The 20275-nt window shown below is 33.7% G+C and overlaps 1 protein-coding gene across 5 annotated transcripts in view; it reads left to right on the top strand.

Moving 5' to 3' along the window:
- Window positions 1–20275, top strand: part of LOC145259710 (uncharacterized) — a 138908-nt gene that overhangs the window by 107619 nt on the left and 11014 nt on the right. The window lies entirely within an intron of this gene.

Below are 20275 nucleotides of genomic sequence, written 5' to 3'. Positions count from 1 at the left end.
ACAGAGTTAGACACCAGGGTCGTTTTTTTTAACGTGGAGAAAAGGTACAAAAATAAAAATTGTCTCAGTCGTGAAGGATTTCTCCTCCACCGAAAGAGAACAAGAAAATGAAGTGCAGCATCTGAAGAACAGATGGTATTTATTTGCTCCCCCACCGAGCAAATTAGGCACAAGGCCGATTTTTAATGTGAGGAGTGAAGGGGAAATGGGGACCAACTCCCCGGGGAGTAGGGGAGCTGGATAGTGACAATTGGTATGAAGGGTTGCCCCTACATTGACCAATAACTTATATGTGGGGTGTCCCCCACATATGGTCTTTGCTTGCAGTATCTGTCGGAATGGATGGTGTTTATTTGCTCCCCCACAGAGCAAATTAGGCACAAGGCCGTTTTTAATGTGAGGTAAAAACCAGCTCCCCTAAAAGTGGGCAAAAAGGGGGCACTCTGGTTACCAAAAATAATAATTGTCCCAGTATAGAGGGTTTCCCCTCCATTGACTGGTACAAATTATCTTAAGTGCAGTATCTGTCGGAATAGATACTACACTTTGATGGTATTTATTTGCTCCCCCACTGAGCAAATTAGGCACAAGGCCGTTTTTAATGTGAGGTAAAAACCAGCTCCCCTAAAAGGGGTCACTCTGGTTACCAAAAATAGTAATTGTCCCAGTATAGAGGGTTTCCCCTCCATTGACTGGTACAAACCATCTTAAGTGCAGCATCTGCCGGAACAGATACTACACTTTGATCTTGACCCGAAGGCCAAGCATTAGTATAGATACTACACTTTGATCTTGACCAAAAGGCCAAGTAATAATAAAATAACCAATATTTCTTGATTTTAAACTTCCAGTAAAACTAAAACCTATAGATCCCTCCCAACAAAGGTGTTATTGCGGTGCCGGAAAATATCTGAACATTTACCATGTGTTTTTGTGGTAGTTGGGAAGGAAATAACAACTCTATAATTTAAATATTCAGCGATTTATAAAGAATCGGAATCAGAATCGGTAATTGTATCGGAATCGGGGAAAAAATTGGAATCGTCTCAACGCTATATATATATATACATATATATATATATATATATATATATATATATATATATATATATAGATCCTTTGTTTGATAAAATGCATGCCGATTGGCTGATAGGAAGGGGCGCGGTGGATACTAGAAAGCTGATTGGCCAACTAGAAATCCTCAACATATATAAAAACAAGAAGCAACGACAGAATTCGCGCATAAGCCTGACGAATCCTATAGTTGGATGAAACGCAGAATATTCAGTGTAGCTTAATCGCCATATATATTTTATAAATTACTATATATATATATATATATATATATATATATATACATATATATATAAGTCACTTTAAGTGTATGTGAGTTCCATACACTTTAAGTCTATGTGAGTTCCGCAACGGCTGAGCCTATCTTTTGCAAATCTCACACAAAGGTAATTCATATGTCTGGCAGTGTTCTTAGATATGTTTTGTACAGAAATTCATCCGATACGTATAAGAAATTGAAAAAATCCGATCTTGAAAATAATCTTTCTTCTCTTATAGATAAAAAGAATTTTTACAGAGGAATATTTTACGTTACACCGGTGTAACCTTGGTCGGTCTAACGTAAAATATTCCCCTGTAAAAATTATATTTTTTTATCTATAAGAGAAGGAAGACTATTTTTAAAATCGTCAAACCCAAATATCAACTGGCCTGATATTGTAAACAAACACGGGCGGAATTTGATCGACGATATTATCATTATTATTATTATTTATTTTCATTTTTTATTTATTTATTTTTTTTTTTTTTTTTTTTTTTTTTGCGAATTAGTCCACCGGGCGAATTATTCCTCATAATATATAATATTCAATAGAGGATTGATTCTATGATAAAACATACGCAATCTGTATAAATTAAAATATCATATTTAAGCGTATTGTACGACCGAGAAACGCCGGGCAACGCCGGGCAACGCGTCCAGTTAGTATATATACCTATTTACTATGCCTCCCCACGGGACAGAGTTAGACACCAGGGTCGTTTTTTTTAATGTGGAGAAAAGGTACAAAAATAAAAATTGTCTCAGTCGTGAAGTATTTCTCCTCCACCGAAAGAGAACAAGAAATAGAAGTGCAGCATCTGAAGAACATATACTACACTTTGATCTTGTCCCGAAGGCCAAGACTACAACGTGTTAGTATATATAAATACGCGATGATTCTAAGGAAATAATATCAACATAGCAAATGAAGTCGAAAGTATGTATTTTTGGATATAAAAGAATGGTGGGTGATTTCCACAATCCTCTTCCCTTGGGCACAGTGTCTATTTTCTAATCAATGGCAACAGGTGCGTCGACGAAACACTATTGCTAACGGACACCCGTAATTGAAAATTGGATTTGTCTCATGGAACACTTAACAAATGTCGTCTATTGGACAAAGTTAGATACAAAAGATGTCTAGAATTGCCAAGTGTCTACGAAGAAGAAAAATCATGAATCAATTTCACGCCATTTTGTAAGTGATAAGGTTATTGACTATTGTCCGATCGAAAGTGTCTTGTTCGGTCCCTCGGACTATAAACTGGCTTTTAACTCTTTCATTATATTTTGGCTTATTGCCAATAAATCTTGGCCTTTTAGCCAGGAAAAAAATGTCTAGTATCTATTCTGATGCTGAACTTTATCTATTGAAGATATCATTCAAGACTGAGGCAATTTTTACCCACATTAAAAGCCGATCTTGTCTCCAACTGTGCTTTTGTGAGGAAACAAATAACTAGGAATTTTATCATTACGTCCGTTGTTTGTGCCATTTTTGTTATAGTTATAACACGAACTTCGGATTAATGTTAGGCTATAAAGAAAACGCAGCATTGTTGAGCTTTGTTTTGTATTTATCACACCTAGTAAAGTTAACGGATAGCCACCCTCCCCCAGTGATACCACACCCTTTCCATGAGAGGGGCGAGTCTTGCATGTCGCCTGAGTACGCTCACTTCGTGCTTACTAATTTTGTTTTTTGGGGGAGGTCGTATTCTACCCGAAATTAACGTCATGACTCATGTGCTTGTGCAATTATTTATCTCTTTGTTCGAATAGGAAAATTTTCTTCTTTACAAAATAATAGTCTAGCTTCACAAATACTACCTCCACACACAAATCGAAAATAATCGCACGACATGCCAGCACTCTATACACGTTTTCCAGCTATTATCATTCGATTTCATTTGCTACCACAAATTGCTACATTATTTCTGAAGAGAGTAATTATTCAGAACAAGTCATAGCGAACCGTGGTAAAAGGATAACTCACGCATTTCATATTTTCTACTGCAATTAGAACATGAAATATTTCATAGTCTACGCTTACTGCGAATCACCGTAATTATTTCGTTATTGCAATACATGACACTATAATACACGTACAGACCATTACCTCGATAACTAATGAACACTTCCACTTATAATAACACTTTCATTGGCTGAACAGACATAAACCGTCATTCTAGGTTTCGCACTCAACGAACACTACAGAATGCTTTTTCAACATGGCGATTTCAATAAATAAACGAACCGTGAGACTTACCACAACTCGATTCCGTATCAAGTACATCGTAACATCATTTACCTCACTTTAGAAAGTGTTCTTTTCTGATCGACTTCTTTCAAAATAAAGCTAACTTTTAAACTCTTAGCAAAACTCGACTTTTGCTAAATGTCCTCACGAACTGTTATCATTAGGTTTTCCGTAATGAGTATATCGTAGCAACATTTGACTCAGTCTAGAACGATTTCTATCCGAATTTGTTTGCTTTCGTAAAACTAACCGATTGGAATAAAATCTTAACAGTATCGATTTCAATTTGATTTTACCAAACACAATATTCTCATTCGAGCTTTTCTATTTTTAATCGATTTTTTGTCAATGTTTTCGTTTCTTTTTTTAGTTGACCGTCGGCGTAGTCACTTCCAACTTCACAAATGGGTACTTATGTAGAATACGGACCATACTAAAATAATAATGACAGATTTTGTTAACTATTATGAACTTTCAAATCACATTTTCACACACAAACACTACTGTATACAGTTAATTGACCATCACAGCTAACAGATAGCATTGTCCATATTCTGCATGAGTTCAGAAAGTGACAGTAACTACTAGAAAATAAGTGTAAATCACCGTCATAAATAACTAACAGTGCCAGCCACTGGATGACAGTACTATACAATGGATCACAGTACCCGAATATTAAAGACAGGCCATTTTATTTCGGAATATTTCGATATGGCTTGACACTGGTCATGATCGATAGTGACCGTCAATGTCCAAACACAAGTAACTGCTTAAAAATAACAATATTGGCATAGCCGACAGTTAACGCCGTGAACCAACAAGTGCATTTGGAAAGGTAGCCAGTAAGCGCAATTAAATGCGAAGAACAGCCTCAAAGCAGCACTAACCGCAACTGATCATCGGTATAGGTCACAGGCACCCAGTGGATAGCAGTACCCAACAAGTTGAACAAGTTGAAGCCAGACAATTTCATTCCAGATTTGGTACATGAAATGAAAACCACTTTTAGTGGCAGTAAAGCAAAGTTTTTGATAGAGTAACAGGAAATGGTTATGGATATACAAAATATGTTTGGATTGGATATCAAGATGGAAACAGTTTATGCTTATGTTTGGATAACAAACCAACAAAAATAAATCCAAAAGCATTTATTAGTGTTGATCTCTCGTCTCTTGCTGTCACCTGTCCATCTCGCCGGTTAGGATTCTCCCTCCTCCAATCGCATGCCGACCACGGCTGGTCCATTCTAATTTTCAACTTTACATGTCCATTTTATTTGACATGCACTTTGCTTCTTCAAACTATGTGGTGCATTTTCTCCTATTTTTCCTTTTTCTTCTGGCGCATACTTCCTAATTTGCATACGCGCTTTTTTTGACTACTGCTGCTGCTAATCTCGTTGCAAGCCAGACAGCCAGCCAGCCAGCCTTCCCCTCTGCTGATATTTTCATACGCGCTTATACGCACTCTCTTACTGGAAGTTTGTTTTAAAGTTCTTTAACATGAATTCAATTGATTATCATTTTGTCTCCAATTTGAAAGTCATACTCCTGTGTACTCACACAAATGTCTGATTTGGTTGTAATAGTTTTTGTTTCCATTCATTTCTGTTGTAATAGTTTTTGTTTCCATTCATTTCTGTTGTAATAGTTTTTGTTTCCATTCATTTCTGTTGTAATAGTTTTTGTTTCCATTCATTTCTGTTGTCATAGTTTTTGTTTCCATTCATTTCTGTTGTAATAGTTTTTGTTTCCATTCATTTCTGTTTTAATAGATTTTGTTTCCATTTATTTCTGTTTTAATAGTTTTTGTTTCCATTCATTTCTGTTGTCATAGTTTTTGTTTCCATTCATTTCTGTTGTAATAGTTTTTGTTTCAATTCATTTCTGTTGTAATAGATTTTGTTTCCATTCATTTCTGTTTTAATAGTTTTTGTTTCCATTCATTTCTGTTGTCATAGTTTTTGTTTCCATTCATTTCTGTTGTAATAGTTTTTGTTTCAATTCATTTCTGTTTTAATAGATTTTGTTTCCATTCATTTCTGTTTTAATAGTTTTTGTTTCCATTCATTTCTGTTGTAATAGTTTTTGTTTCCATTCATTTCTGTTTTAATAGATTTTGTTTCCATTCATTTCTGTTGTAATAGTTTTTGTTTCCATTCATTTCTGTTGTAATAGTTTTGTTTCCATTCATTTCTGTTGTAATAGTTTTTGTTTCCATTCATTTCTGTTTTAATAGTTTTTGTTTCCATTCATTTCTGTTGTAATAGTTTTTGTTTCCATTCATTTCTGTTTTAATAGTTTTTGTTTCAATTCATTTCTGTTGTAATAGTTTTTGTTTCCATTCATTTCTGTTTTAATAGATTTTGTTTCCATTCATTTCTGTTGTAATAGTTTTTGTTTCCATTCATTTCTGTTTTAATAGTTTTTGTTTCCATTCATTTCTGTTGTAATAGTTTTTGTTTCCATTCATTTCTGTTGTAATAGTTTTTGTTCCCATTCATTTCTGTTGTAATAGTTTTTGTTTCCATTCATTTCTGTTTTAATAGTTTTTGTTTCCATTAATTTCTGTTGTAATAGTTTTTGTTTCCATTCATTTCTGTTGTAATAGTTTTGTTCCCATTCATTTCTGTTGTAATAGTTTTTGTTTCCATTCATTTCTGTTGTAATAGTTTTTGTTTCCATTCCTTTCTGTTGTAATAGTTTTTGTTTCCATTCATTTCTGTTGTAATAGTTTTTGTTTCCATTCGTTTCTGTTGTCATAGTTTTTGTTTCCATTCCTTTCTGTTGTAATAGTTTTTGTTTCCATTCGTTTCTGTTGTAATAGTTTTTGTTTCCATTCATTTCTGTTGTAATAGTTTTTGTTTCCATTCATTTCTGTTGTAATAGTTTTTGTTTCCATTTATTTCTGTTGTAATAGTTTTTGTTTCCATTCATTTCTGTTGTAAAAGTTTTTGTTTCCATTCATTTCTGTTGTAATAGTTTTTGTTTCCATTCATTTCTGTTTTAATAGTTTTTGTTTCCATTCATTTCTGTTGTAATAGTTTTTGTTCCCATTCATTTCTGTTGTAATAGTTTTTGTTTCCATTCATTTCTGTTGTAATAGTTTTTGTTTCCATTCATTTCTGTTTTAATAGTTTTTGTTTCAATTCATTTCTGTTGTAATAGTTTTTTTCCATTCATTTCTGTTGTAATAGTTTTTGTTTCCATTCGTTTCTGTTGTAATAGTTTTTGTTTCCATTCATTTCTTTTGTAATAGATTTTGTTTCCATTCATTTCTGTTGTAATAGTTTTTGTTTCCATTCATTTCTGTTTTAATAGTTTTTCTTTCCATTCATTTCTGTTGTAATAGTTTTTGTTTCCATTCATTTCTGTTGTAATAGTTTTTGTTCCCATTCATTTCTGTTGTAATAGTTTTTGTTTCCATTCATTTCTGTTGTAATAGTTTTTGTTTCCATTCATTTCTGTTTTAATAGTTTTTGTTTCCATTAATTTCTGTTGTAATAGGTTTTGTTTCCATTCATTTCTGTTGTAATAGTTTTTGTTTCCATTCGTTTCTGTTGTAATAGTTTTTGTTTCCATTCATTTCTGTTGTAATAGTTTTTGTTTCCATTCATTTCTGTTGTAATAGTTTTTGTTTCCATTCATTTCTGTTGTAATAGTTTTTGTTTCCATTCATTTCTGTTGTAATAGTTTTTGTTTCCATTCATTTCAGTTGTAATAGTTTTTTTCCATTCATTTCTGTTGTAATAGTTTTTGTTTCCATTCCTTTCTGTTGTAATAGTTTTTGTTTCCATTCATTTCTGTTGTAATAGTTTTTGTTTCCATTGATTTCTGTTGTAATAGTTTTTGTTTCCATTCGTTTCTGTTGTAATAGTTTTTGTTTCCATTCATTTCTGTTGTAATAGTTTTTGTTTCCATTCGTTTCTGTTGTAATAGTTTTTGTTTCCATTCATTTCTGTTGTAATAGTTTTTGTTTCCATTCATTTCTCTTTTAATAGTTTTTGTTTCCATTCATTTCTGTTGTAATAGTTTTTGTTTCCATTCATTTCTGTTTTAATAGTTTTTGTTTCCATTCATTTCTGTTGTAATAGTTTTTGTTTCCATTCATTTCTGTTGTAATAGTTTTTGTTTCCATTCATTTCTGTTGTAATAGTTTTTGTTTCCATTCATTTCTGTTGTAATAGTTTTTGTTTCCATTCATTTCTGTTTTAATAGTTTTTGTTTCCATTCATTTCTGTTGTTATAGTTTTTGTTTCCATTCATTTCTGTTGTAATAGTTTTTGTTTCCATTCGTTTCTGTTGTAATAGTTTTTGTTTCCATTCATTTCTGTTGTAATAGTTTTTGTTTCCATTCATTTCTGTTGTAATAGTTTTTGTTTCCATTCATTTCTGTTGTAATAGTTTTTGTTTCCATTCATTTCTGTTGTAATAGTTTTTGTTTCCATTCATTTCTGTTGTAATAGTTTTTGTTTCCATTCATTTCTGTTGTAATAGTTTTTGTTTCCATTCATTTCTGTTTTAATAGTTTTTGTTTCCATTCATTTCTGTTTTAATAGTTTTTGTTTCCATTCATTTCTGTTGTAATAGTTTTTGTTTCCATTCATTTCTGTTTTAATTGTTTTTGTTTCCATTCATTTCTGTTGTAATAGTTTTTGTTTCCATTCATTTCTGTTGTAATAGTTTTTGTTTCCATTCATTTCTGTTGTAATAGTTTTTGTTTCCATTCATATCTGTTGTAATAGTTTTTGTTTCCATTCCTTTCTGTTTTAATAGTTTTTGTTTCCATTCATTTCTGTTGTAATAGTTTTTGTTTCCATTCATTTCTGAAGTTCGATATGGAAGGGTCGTGTATCTGAAAATGCTTGTTTGTCTTTGTGCGTATATAACAAATTATAACGGCGGTAGTGAAATATGAACGTCTCTGTTTAGCTGAATTGCCATAAACATATTTTCATAATCTCTCACAATATATATATATATATATGATGAAAATAATGGAAATAGTATTCCGAAAAAATAGAGAAATAAAAAGAACAAACCGTATTATGTGTTCATCAACGTTTCATCTTTATTTCGTTTTTATTTCAAGTATCGAAATAAAGACGAAACGTTGATGAACACATAATATGGTCTGTTCCTTTTTATTTCTCTCTCTCTCTCTCTCTCTCTCTCTTTCTCTCTCTCTTTCTCTCTCTCTGTAATATATATATATATATATATATATATATATATATGCTTTACTTTAAAACAAACTCCCAGTAAGAGAGTGCGTATAAGCGCGTGTGAAAATATCAGCAGCGGGGAAGGCTGCCTGGCTGGCTTGCAACCAGATTAGCAGCAGCAGTAGTCAAAAAAAGCGCGTATGCAAATTAGGAAGTATGCGCCAGAAGAAAAAGGAAAAATAGGAGAAAATGCACCACATAGTTTGAAGAAGCAAAGTGCATGTCAAATAAAATGGACGTGTAAAGTTGAAAATTAGAATGGGCCAGCCGTGGTCGGCATGCGATTGGAGGAGGGCGAATCCAACCTGGCTAGATGGACATGTGGCAGCAAGAGACGGGAGATCAACACTAATAAATGCTTTTGGATTTATTTATTTTTGTTTGTTAGTTTTTGCCACGTTGCAGATAACTAGATTGTCTTCGTCGTTCCGATGGACAAACCGCATTTTATAAATGTGAGCGATCGAGGGATCGTAGTGTACAACATCGTTGATTGGACACAAGTATATATTTGGCTCATTAGGATTGAGCTAGCCTCAGCTACAAAGTGTTTTAGGTGATTCATGCTATATACACTTTAAATGTTACCATTCTCTGCAGCAAACGTGTTTGACATGCAGGTTCAGGAAGTTGCTTGTTAAGGGAGGTTACTGGTACACCATTATGTGAAGTATCACGTTATAACCTACCCGCAAAGCGAGTTTATTCAGGGGTGCATCTTCCCCAGTGAATTAAACGTGGCTCCAGATAGCAACCTGAAATTTTTTTTAATTCGGTGCGGTACATACAACGCTTAGCCTTTCCAAATGGTCACCCATCTGGTACTGGCCAGGCTCATCGTTGCTTAACTTCGGTGGGCTGGCGAGAACCGGTGTATCAACATGATTGTGCCGTATATGCAACGTACCAGTATAGCAAAAGTAATATATCATCGAAGATTGCATGTTCACGTCGGGGTCACCATTTTTAAAATAAAGCTTTTCAGTCGACGGAATTAAAAGCGTTAAAAGTCAAAACGCGAAAAGTGCAATACGAAAACAAAATTAAATTCTCGTTATCATTGAGTTTTTTTTTATAATATCTGTGGATAGCGTGATTCTGCGAGATTTCTTTAGTGACGGGTGTGCTGTTTCCATCTCGTCAAGAAAGATTTACGGCCCTTATTCCCAAGACACGGAGTTCTATCACAATGAACTTCCTTCCACCTCTCTCTTTCTTTCTTTCTCTCTCTCTCTCTCTCTCTATTCCTCTTTCCCTAATTCTTCAACGTGAAGTAATTTTCCCGACAAATGTTTCAAAGTTCAACATCCTGTTTCCCGATTTACTGTCTCGCCCAACATCTGTTATTTTTACAAACGCCCTGTCATGAAAAAAAAGACACGTCATTTTTTCTAGGTGTGAGGGGGGTCATGTATACGGTAGAAAGAGACAATTGTATTTTACTTACATAACTCCCAGAAGATGCGCAGATAACAATCTAGTTTTATATATATATATATATATATATATATATATATATATATATATATATATATATATAAAACAACTTGATAACAGACATAACACCCAAACCTGATCATAACGCTAGTAAATCCAGTTAGAAGGTTCACTTATGTGTGTGTGTGTGTGTGTGTGTGTGTGTGTGTGTGTGTGTGTGTGTGTGTGTGTGTGTGTGTGTGTGTGTGTGTGTTCGTGCGTATATAACAAATTATAAGGGCGGTAGTGAAATATGAACGTCTCTGTGTAGCTGAATTGCCATAAACATATCTTCATACACTCTTACAATATATATATATACTTATATTTTTTTTACACAGTGATCACCATTTATCAAGGCCCGGAAGCCACTCAGGGATAAGGGTTATTGCAAGTACATTACGTTAGTGTGGAGATTTGCTGAAGTGTTATATATATATATATATATATATATATATATACGTACATATATATATATATGTATGTATATATATATATATATATATATATATATATATATGTATGTATGTATATACTAGCGGGGGGGGGCTGCTTTGCCCGAGCGTAAAATACGCTTAAATATGAAAGTTTAATTTGTTCAGATTTCGTATATATTATTATAGTCGTGATTTCAAAAGTAATTTCAAAAGTAAAAAAAGTATCAGGGTGTCATCAGCTAAAATCAAAACCGAAACTGTAGCATTCAAAGTTGGTAACGTAACCACTTTACCAATGTGACACGCATATGAACTGATTAAAAATTAAAAATTAAAAATAAACTACTATGAATGTGCAAAATGTATAACGATTTCTTTTTTCAATTTGGCCTATTTTTGAACCTTTAAAAACTATTTTAGTCGGCTTAAGACCCATAAAAGAACGGTCTGTAAAAAAGATCCAATCATTTCAGGACCCTGGCGCCGCTCTGTAACTTTTAGTTTCGGAGGAGATAGAGTTTGAAAATATGGAGAAAGACAGACAGACATATAGCCTTTCATATATATATATATATATATATATATATATATATATATATATATACATACATATATATATATATAGAGAGAGAGAGAGAGAGAGAGAGAGAGAGTGAGAGAGAGAGAGATCTGTATGCATACTTTATCTATATATGAAAGTTTATATATACTGCTGATCCAAAATTTGAAACCATTTCAAAATCTTTCAAAAACAACCTTTTTTTAAGGATAAATTTTAAACTATTCCGACTTAAGGTTACCAATACTACAATCTAAAAGGTTATGGAAACAAAAAGCTACATTCCAAAGATTTATTTTTAAAATTTACATTTTTATTAAATTAGGCTTTTTAAACATGATCAAAATTATAAGACCAAGTTCAAAAATTCTATTAAATTGTACAAAAAAGTGTATGAAAAGTGTATAGAAACATTCAACAATCAAACTTAATAATAATTTCTACCTCCACTGCTTTTGATGACTTCGAAAATTCTTTGGAGCATGCTAGAAATAAGGGTTTCCATTAAGGTGCGGGGGATCCTGATCCAGTTTCTGAAAATGGCTTCATGAAGTTCCTTTTTTATTAAATATTGTTTGCCATTTCGATAAACCTCTCTTGTCATCCATCCCCAAACATTTTCAAGTGGGTTCAAGTCCGGTAAGAATGCAGGATGTCCCAAGAGATGGACTCCATTTTCTTGTAGAAATCTCAAGGTCTGTCTTGCAGTGTGAATTGCAGCATTATCCTTTTGGAATAACCATCCATCCCCACGCAAACGATGACCCTCCATCATCAAAGATGCTTTTTGTAGCATGCTAACATAACCAGCTGCTGTCTGACGACTCTGCACTACCTGGAGCTCCATCGTCCCTCTGTAAAAACAGGCACCCCATACCATTACGGACCTTCTACCACTATGACGTGTGGAAAAATTTCAAGGGGCATGTTTTTCTCGTGTTAATATCGCTGGAAGCCATCAGGACCATCTAAATTGATTTTTTTCTCATCAGAAAACAGGACTGTCATTAATAACAGCCCGTCTGATTTTCTCACTCCATGCCGGAGAAATTTGGGAGGGGGGCTACCAAAGAATTTTGCTTTTCCATAATTCTCAGTGTTCTTTAGAAAATTGCAAATAACAGTTTTACTGCGATTTATCTTAGTTGCTATCGCTCGCTGTGACAAACCTTGTTTATGGAATCCTAGAATTCGAGAGCGTTCAACTTCGGTTAGTTTTCTTGCTTTAGGCATGGTAACACCTTTACACAGTGATTGCTAATCTCTAACTGAACTAAAAACATTAAAATTACCATAAATCTAACAATTTATACTCTTGGTCATGTGTAAAAAGCCTAATTTAATAAAAATGCAAATTTTTAAATAAAATCTTTGGAATGGACCTTTTTGTTTCCATAACTTTTTAGATTGTAGCATTAGTAACCTTAAGTTGGATGACTTTAAAATCTATCCTTAAAAAAGGGGTTTCTTTTTCAAGATTTTGGAGTGGTCTTAAATTTTTAATCAGCAGTATATATATATATATATATATATATATATATATATATATAAATATATATGTGTGTGTGTGTGTGTGTGTGTGTGTGTGTGTGTGTGTGTGTGTGTGTGTGTGTACGAGGGTGGTTCCAAAAGTAAAGCCTTATATTTTTTAACTCAAAAAGCTGAAGAGCTACGAAGTTGCGAGTGGTGCGATAGAAACGAGCAGCCTTTTGTGTTCCAGAATTTATTTTTTTTACATAGTCACCAGCATTCTTAATCCACTTTTGCCAGGAATTCAATGACGCATCACCGCTGCTGGCGCACGTTCATGACAGAAGTTGCTTTCTTAGAATTTCACGCCGTCAATATCTGCAACAAAGAAATAAAACTTTCAGGTCATAAATGCACAAGTTCACTCATCATAACAAGTTCAATCTCGTCTGATTGATTTGGAGAATAAAAAAAAATAGAAAGCATTACTTTTCGAACATTCTTTGTATATATATACTAGCATTTAAGCCCGGCGTTGCACGAGTGTTTGGAGGTGTATGTTGAGCAAAAAACAAAAAAAAAGAAGTGGTAATAGGAAGGCAGGCTCGAACCCGCACCGTGAAGGAGGATGTTGGCTGTTTTTGTTTTACGGCATATCAACCTTTTTCAGGTTATTTAATGCCGAATCTAGTTATTTTGAGGAACGATTTTTAATGGAGTATATTTGTTTTTTTTTTAAGTCGGATTCTATTTAACCCATAGTTGGGACCCTAACAGGTACTACCACTCCGGGTCAGAGTGGACCTGGGAGCAATGGCAATTAAAGGGTGGCTCCACACTCCCTAAGGCCCGCAAGGTGGGGCCTCACCATCGGATATAGTTTTAGGTCATATCCAGGACCCCGCGAAGGAGGAAAAGAATGGGGGAAAAACGTGACGTCTTTGCTGTTACGACCGCCGCCAAGCCGGAAGTGACGTAGGTTTAAATTAAGGCTTGACAATCGAAAAGAGGGGATGAGTTTCGACGAAAAAATGTTTAGACCAGAAATTGTCTGAGTAATTTGGTAGAGACCGCAGCGGTAAATTTTTTTTTTTAACTTTGACCCCTATTATGACACCTTTACATTAATTGTTTTGAGCTCAAATCAAGTTATTCAGTTAGATCTATGTCCAAGGAACTTATATCTAAAATTTCAAGTTTTTAAACCCAAAATTGGCAGAGAAGTTTGGTAGAGTTCTCAAAGGTCAAATCGTTGCACTTTGACCCTTCAACAGCCAAATTTCTGGCTGAAAACGGATTACAAAGATTTTTCCAAATCTCAATACCCTGTATATCAAATTTCGAGTCTGTAGACTGAAAATTGACAGAGTCATTGTGTAGGGAAATATACACAGACAGACACACATAAACAGACAGACACTTTCACTGTTATACATATATATATATATATATATATATATATATACATGTATATATAAGGGGAAAGAAACAAATATGTAAATCAATGTTTTGTCTATATTTCAAGACTTCCGCGAGATGAGTGATTTGAAAAAAAATAAATACCAGTACACTATTTGAAAATATGCTTGTTGTGTCTGTAATATGAAAAGGATGTCTTTGTTCTATTTTAATAGGAAAAAAACCCTTAGCATTTGAAGTGTGTATAGCGTTGTGTCATAGAGTAAGTGAGTAAGGTAGCTATTAGACATTTTAAAAAGTTGTGATTATTTTCTGTTCTTAATTTGGAATGGATATAGTCGTTATAATTCAAGTGTAATTTAAATTAAATCAATGTATGTTAGATTTTATTATTTTTTGACTGATTATACAGTTTGTCCAAAAAGTCACTAAAGGGTTTTGAACTGAAATAGATTCTTCTTTTCTGATGGTGTCTTTAGTAATTTAAACACAATCTGACTAAGACATTGGGTAAATATTTTTAAAGCAATGCAAAATTTACAAAGTTTTTATTTATGAAAAATAATGTCTTTTAAACGTTGCCCATTTTAAGCTTCGCATATTTGTGCTCTTTCCAAAACATTATTCATGACAGATTGCAGAATCTCTGGATTGCTATTTAACTCCCTTATTTCGTTCCTGGTGTTTTCCTTCAATTCTTGCAAGGTTTGGGGTTTGTTCACATGAACCTTTTCTTTAAGATATTGCCACAAGAAAAAGTCGGGGCTAGTCAAGTCTGGGGATCATGGTGGTATATATATATATATATATATATATATATATATATATATATATATATATATATATATATATATACTAGCAGCCTACCCGACATTGCCCGGTCGTAAAATACGCCTAAATATAATATCTTGATTAATACAGTTTCTGTATTTATTATTATATTAAATTGGACCCAACATATAATAATGATTTAGAAAGTTTTAAAAAATGACTCGAGAATCGTTTAGCTTACGATTTACTTTTTTCCTTTAACGTTAATGCATGAGCTATGAAGACATGTTTGCTGCAAGGCTAAAACTTAAAACATGAACCAATAGCTGTTACGTTACGCATGCATATTCGTAATGTTGTCGTTCAACCTTCAACCTTTATCTGGCAAATTCCATTTTTTTTTAATTTTCACACTTTTGCACCGATTTTCCCTGGCTAAAACCCAAATATAAAGTTTTGCACGGGTTCGAATACCCTATATATTAAGTTTCGTGCATGTAGACCAAAAACTGACAGAGGAGTTTGGTACGCAAAATATTTTAAACAAATATATATATATACGCTTATATAAATATATACAGAAAGAGCTTTGTGTTTATTATAAGGTTTTACGCAGATACTACGCAAGTATAAATCATGTAGAATATCTGCATGAATATAATTACACGTAATAGTTAACTAAAGATGATTATCTAATAAGAAAACAAAAAAAACTAATTGGAAATGAATTAGATTATAAATTAAATAATTAATTAAAATTGATGTTTAAAAGAATATACAAATTAACTAGATCTTTGGCAGATGAATGCAATTCCACGCGCATATATAATAAAGTTGTATTTTCTTCTTCTATATTATGAATCTCACTTGTCTGTTTAAATGTATGTATGTATGTATGTATGTTTGTACGGCTGCCTTAAACTTTCGACAGAGGCGGCGGATTTTCACAAGATATGTATCATTTTGAAGTTTGTCCCTTCGGACGACAAATATTAAAAAATTGGCTAAAAATATTAATTTCTTCACCCTCAACTGGACACTTTTCTACAAGTAAAGGAGGAATCGCTTTTTTTCGCCGATATTTTCGAAAGTCGTCCCTTCTTTTCGATTCACTAGCCTTAATTTAAACCTTCGTCACTTTTTTTCATGTTCTTTTCCTTCTTTGCGGTACGGGATTCAGCCTCCCTGCATACTACTACTTTTAAACACCAAGGCTAGTTTTTAATAAATAGCAAAAAAGGGTTTTTACTGTGAATATCAATACACAAAAAGAAAAAAAAATCATGTGTGTGTGTGTGTGCGTGTGTGTGTGCGTGTGTGTGTGTGTGTGTGTGTGTGTGTGTGTGTGTGTGTGTGTGTGTGTGTGTGTGTGTGTGTGTGTGTGTGTGTGTGTGTAAAACAATCACTTGATCCAATTCAAAAACTATCTGACGAGCACGTTCACATATGCACACCAAAGAAAAGATAAATTTGTAAACCAATACAGATCAGCTGCCGCCGGAAGCTCCCCCATCATCATTTTTTTCTTCCATTTTTTTTTTTTTTTTTTTGCTTTTAATGTGACTTTCAAAAACTGGTTGGTTCTTAGATCCACCCTGATGTATGTGACATCGGCGGCCGATGAAATTGGGTAATCAGCCGATGATTCATGATCCGGTGTCAAGTGTTTCATGTGCGCTCAAACAAAGAAATCTATTAATAAAAGAACAATTGGCCAAGTCGCTTTTGGGAATAAATAACCACACACACACACACACACACACACACACACACACACACACACACGAACACACACACACACACACGAACACACACACGCACGCACACACACACGTACATACACACACGTACATACACACACGTACACATGCACGCACACACACATGCGCACACGCACGCACACACACGCATAAAAAATTTCTACAACGTATATCTTATACTATATTTCTCTTAGCCTGTTTTCTGGTTGTTTCTTTGTTAGTTTCCATTTTTTTTCTAGGAAACAACTATATATATGATAGCGTGGTTTAGAATTTCACCTAGCTCAGCCACGCTGATGAGCTGTATGGCAACAAAACATGTTCCCGTATGTAATTATATATATATATATATATATATATATATATATATATATATATATATAAGGCCCCCCTTCCTTGGATAGACCACTGTCGTAAGCGATTTCAGACGCTGTTTGCTTGGCGTAACGCAAACATTCTTTTTTTTTTTTTTGTAAATAAACAAACAAATCGAACACTGTAAAAAGCGGCGGTCAAATGTTTGAATATATAGAATTTTAAGGAAGTAATTCGCGGGGTGGATGCGATCCCATGGCAAGAGGGTAGAAATGCCGACTATCAACTGCGGCTAAACGAACACCCGTCCTGAACCAGAGTTTAAACCTGCAACCATGAAGTTGATAGTCGGCATTTCTACCCTCTTGGCTTGGGAGAGATGCTAGTCTAGCGGCACTGATGAGTTATGATACAGCGAAACAGGACTGTATGTCGATGACTACAAATATATTTTAAGCCCCCCCCCTCTTTGGGTAGAGCACTGTCGTAAATAATCTCACCCGCTACTTAATTGGCTGAAAATGCGAAGCTCGTTGTTTGTTTGTTTACGAACAGTCGATTTGAGCACTATAAAAGTGGTGGCGGGTGTCTATTTAAATAGACATTCCGACGAGTTATTTACGGGCGTCGATTCCATGGTCGAGTGGGAGAACTGCCGACTGTCAACACGACGGTTCTATGTTCAATCCTTGTGATACAACGAAACAGGACTGTATGTCGATGACTACAAATATATTATATATATATATAATATATAAATGAAGCATCTGGTTTGTTCAAAATCGATAAAACCATATTTCTACATTACCAATTTAATTAAAATTTTCAGACAGTCTATCTGTAGAGTCGAGGAATGTTTATATGTTATTAAAATAAATTAACATTGTAAATTATAAAAAATATTAAATAAAATATTTTTATAAATGCGAGACTGTCTGCCATTTTATTTCCGGTAGAAATGAGCCTTTAAAGTAATGCACCGCGTGTTGACGACTTTCGAATTACAAGATTTCATCATCTGTTTAATCGATAAGTACAAAAAAAAAACATTCCCTATTTTTTAAATTTAAATTGATTTGTTTATCTTCTTAATTTTTTATTTTTACATTCATTTGTTTATCATAAGGCTTTTCACTCATCAAACATTACGTTTTAACTGTTTAGTTTTTTTCACCATTTACTTCCATAAATTACTTCCCCACCAAATTATCGTATTATTGGAGCCCCTGATTCTTCTTTTTTTTTAGGCGATGTAATAAACCATATTTTTGAGTAGGGTTGCCTCCTCTCTTTATTTTCGTTTGTATAGTTTTCATGTTGCAAAAATGCTCCCGGGAGATCTTTTTAAGATTCTAAAGGTTTGCTTTTTTTTACACTTTTTATTATCTTCGAAAAATGTAAAAAAATGTGAACAGGCAGTTTACGATTTTAAAGGCATCGTTAAAATCATATTTTTCGCTAGTTCTTTCAACTTTATATTTTTATTTCGTCGTCTTCAAGTCCAATGTAAACAAGTTCTTGATGAGCCGTTCCTCTTAAGTAATCCAATTTACCAAATTTACACTTCTAACGATTACTATGATATTGTCCCATTGACTACTGTACACACTTTAACCATTATCCTCGAGTTGCCTCTGGGGCTTGATAAGTAGTGATTCCTTTATAAAATAAAATAAAAATATTTCAATACTTTGATGGTGAATCTATAGTCAGTCTGTGCTAATTTTCCTTGCGATATTCGTTTTCAGCATACCTGAACAAACTGAGGGTTTGCCCCTTTCATATGCCGCCTGTTCAAACCTTGTAATTGTTAAAGGAGAGCAGCTTAGTTTTATTAGCATTAAATGTTACCATCCATTTACGGCCCCATTACACGGACACAATATTATCAGTGAGGTCATTTATGAATATCAGGAATAATAGTGGTCCAAGAATCGACCTCTGAGGCACTCCCGCATTAATGTTATGCTGCTTGGATGTACGTCCATCAATGACAACCTATATGCTTCTATTGTGTAAGGGTGTAAGTATATTTAGTATACGTCCAGTTATACCGTTCTTACTTTCCTAACTGTACTAACCTGCAGAAGTTTAAATGTAATGTGGACATTGTTTTGCTTAAAGTTTTCAGCGCCAAATCTACCTAAAATAAATTTGTCTAATTCGTAATTTCTAATGTTATTGAAAAAAAAGAAGAAAAAACATCCATTTTTTTTCTATCGAATTCATTTGCTATTTTTATTGCAAACTTTTTCCTCCGGATTTTTTTATAAAATTTTACATTAGGGCCCGTCTCACGTTCGTATACAACAAAATATTTTATTCTTTTGTAGATTTCGGTGTGCTAAAACGGAATCTGCAAACCGTTTCTGTCGCAAAAAATAGTTTTCATGATCTGAAGAAATTACTTTTTCGAAAAGTTGGTGATCACTTTTTCATGTAAATTGAACTTAAAATGAGCACCCACTTTCTGGACACCTGAGAGAGGGCGCATTATTTTTTCGTGTTTATTGGCTAAAAGGTTTTTCAACAAGGCAGTTTGGTACGCGAATGCATATTTAACATTTAATATTTCGTTTATGCTCGTACGTAGCGTAAACGAAGGCTAGGGCTGTGAAATAGAAAATAGTCCCAGAGTTCAATGGTTATTACCATGCAAAAGAAATCAAACAAAAAACTTTTTAGCCAATAAACACACAGAAAAATGCCCCTCTCTTAGGTGGCCAGAAAGTGGGTGCTGATTCTAACTTAAATTTACATCGAAAAGTGATCACCCACTTTTCGAAAAAGTCATTTCTTCATATCAGGAAAACTTTTTTTTTTTTTGCGACCGAAACGGTTTAAAGATTCGTTTTTAGCACACCGAAATCTACAAAAAATATTTTGTTACGAACGTGAGACGGGCCTTAAAATAAAATAATGCCGGATTTTGGGGGAGCAGATTTGCCGTTTTGTTGTACAAATATCCTCAAACCAGGTAATCACTAAAAGGGACTCTTAAAAGTCGTCACCCGTATCGAGCAAAAGTTTAAACCCACCGAATATATGTCAGCCTATGTCACGGTAACATATATTGAGTGAGTTCCTAACAGTATTTTGCATATTTTTTTTTAGTTTTAACTCATTTTCCCAAAATTTTCCCAAACTTAACGTGTTCGATACAGTCTGCCGCCATTTGTATTTTTCAACTATACCGATATACACTGCATGTTTTTAAACCGATTAAACATTTTACATTACATAAAAAC

The sequence above is a fragment of the Euprymna scolopes genome, chromosome 35, assembly GCF_053919585.1.
Source record: "Euprymna scolopes isolate OS-2025 chromosome 35, ASM5391958v1, whole genome shotgun sequence".
In the NCBI taxonomy this organism is placed as follows: domain Eukaryota; kingdom Metazoa; phylum Mollusca; class Cephalopoda; order Sepiida; family Sepiolidae; genus Euprymna; species Euprymna scolopes.
Note: the sequence above shows the minus strand (reverse complement) of the source record. Positions and strands in the feature narration are given on the sequence as shown.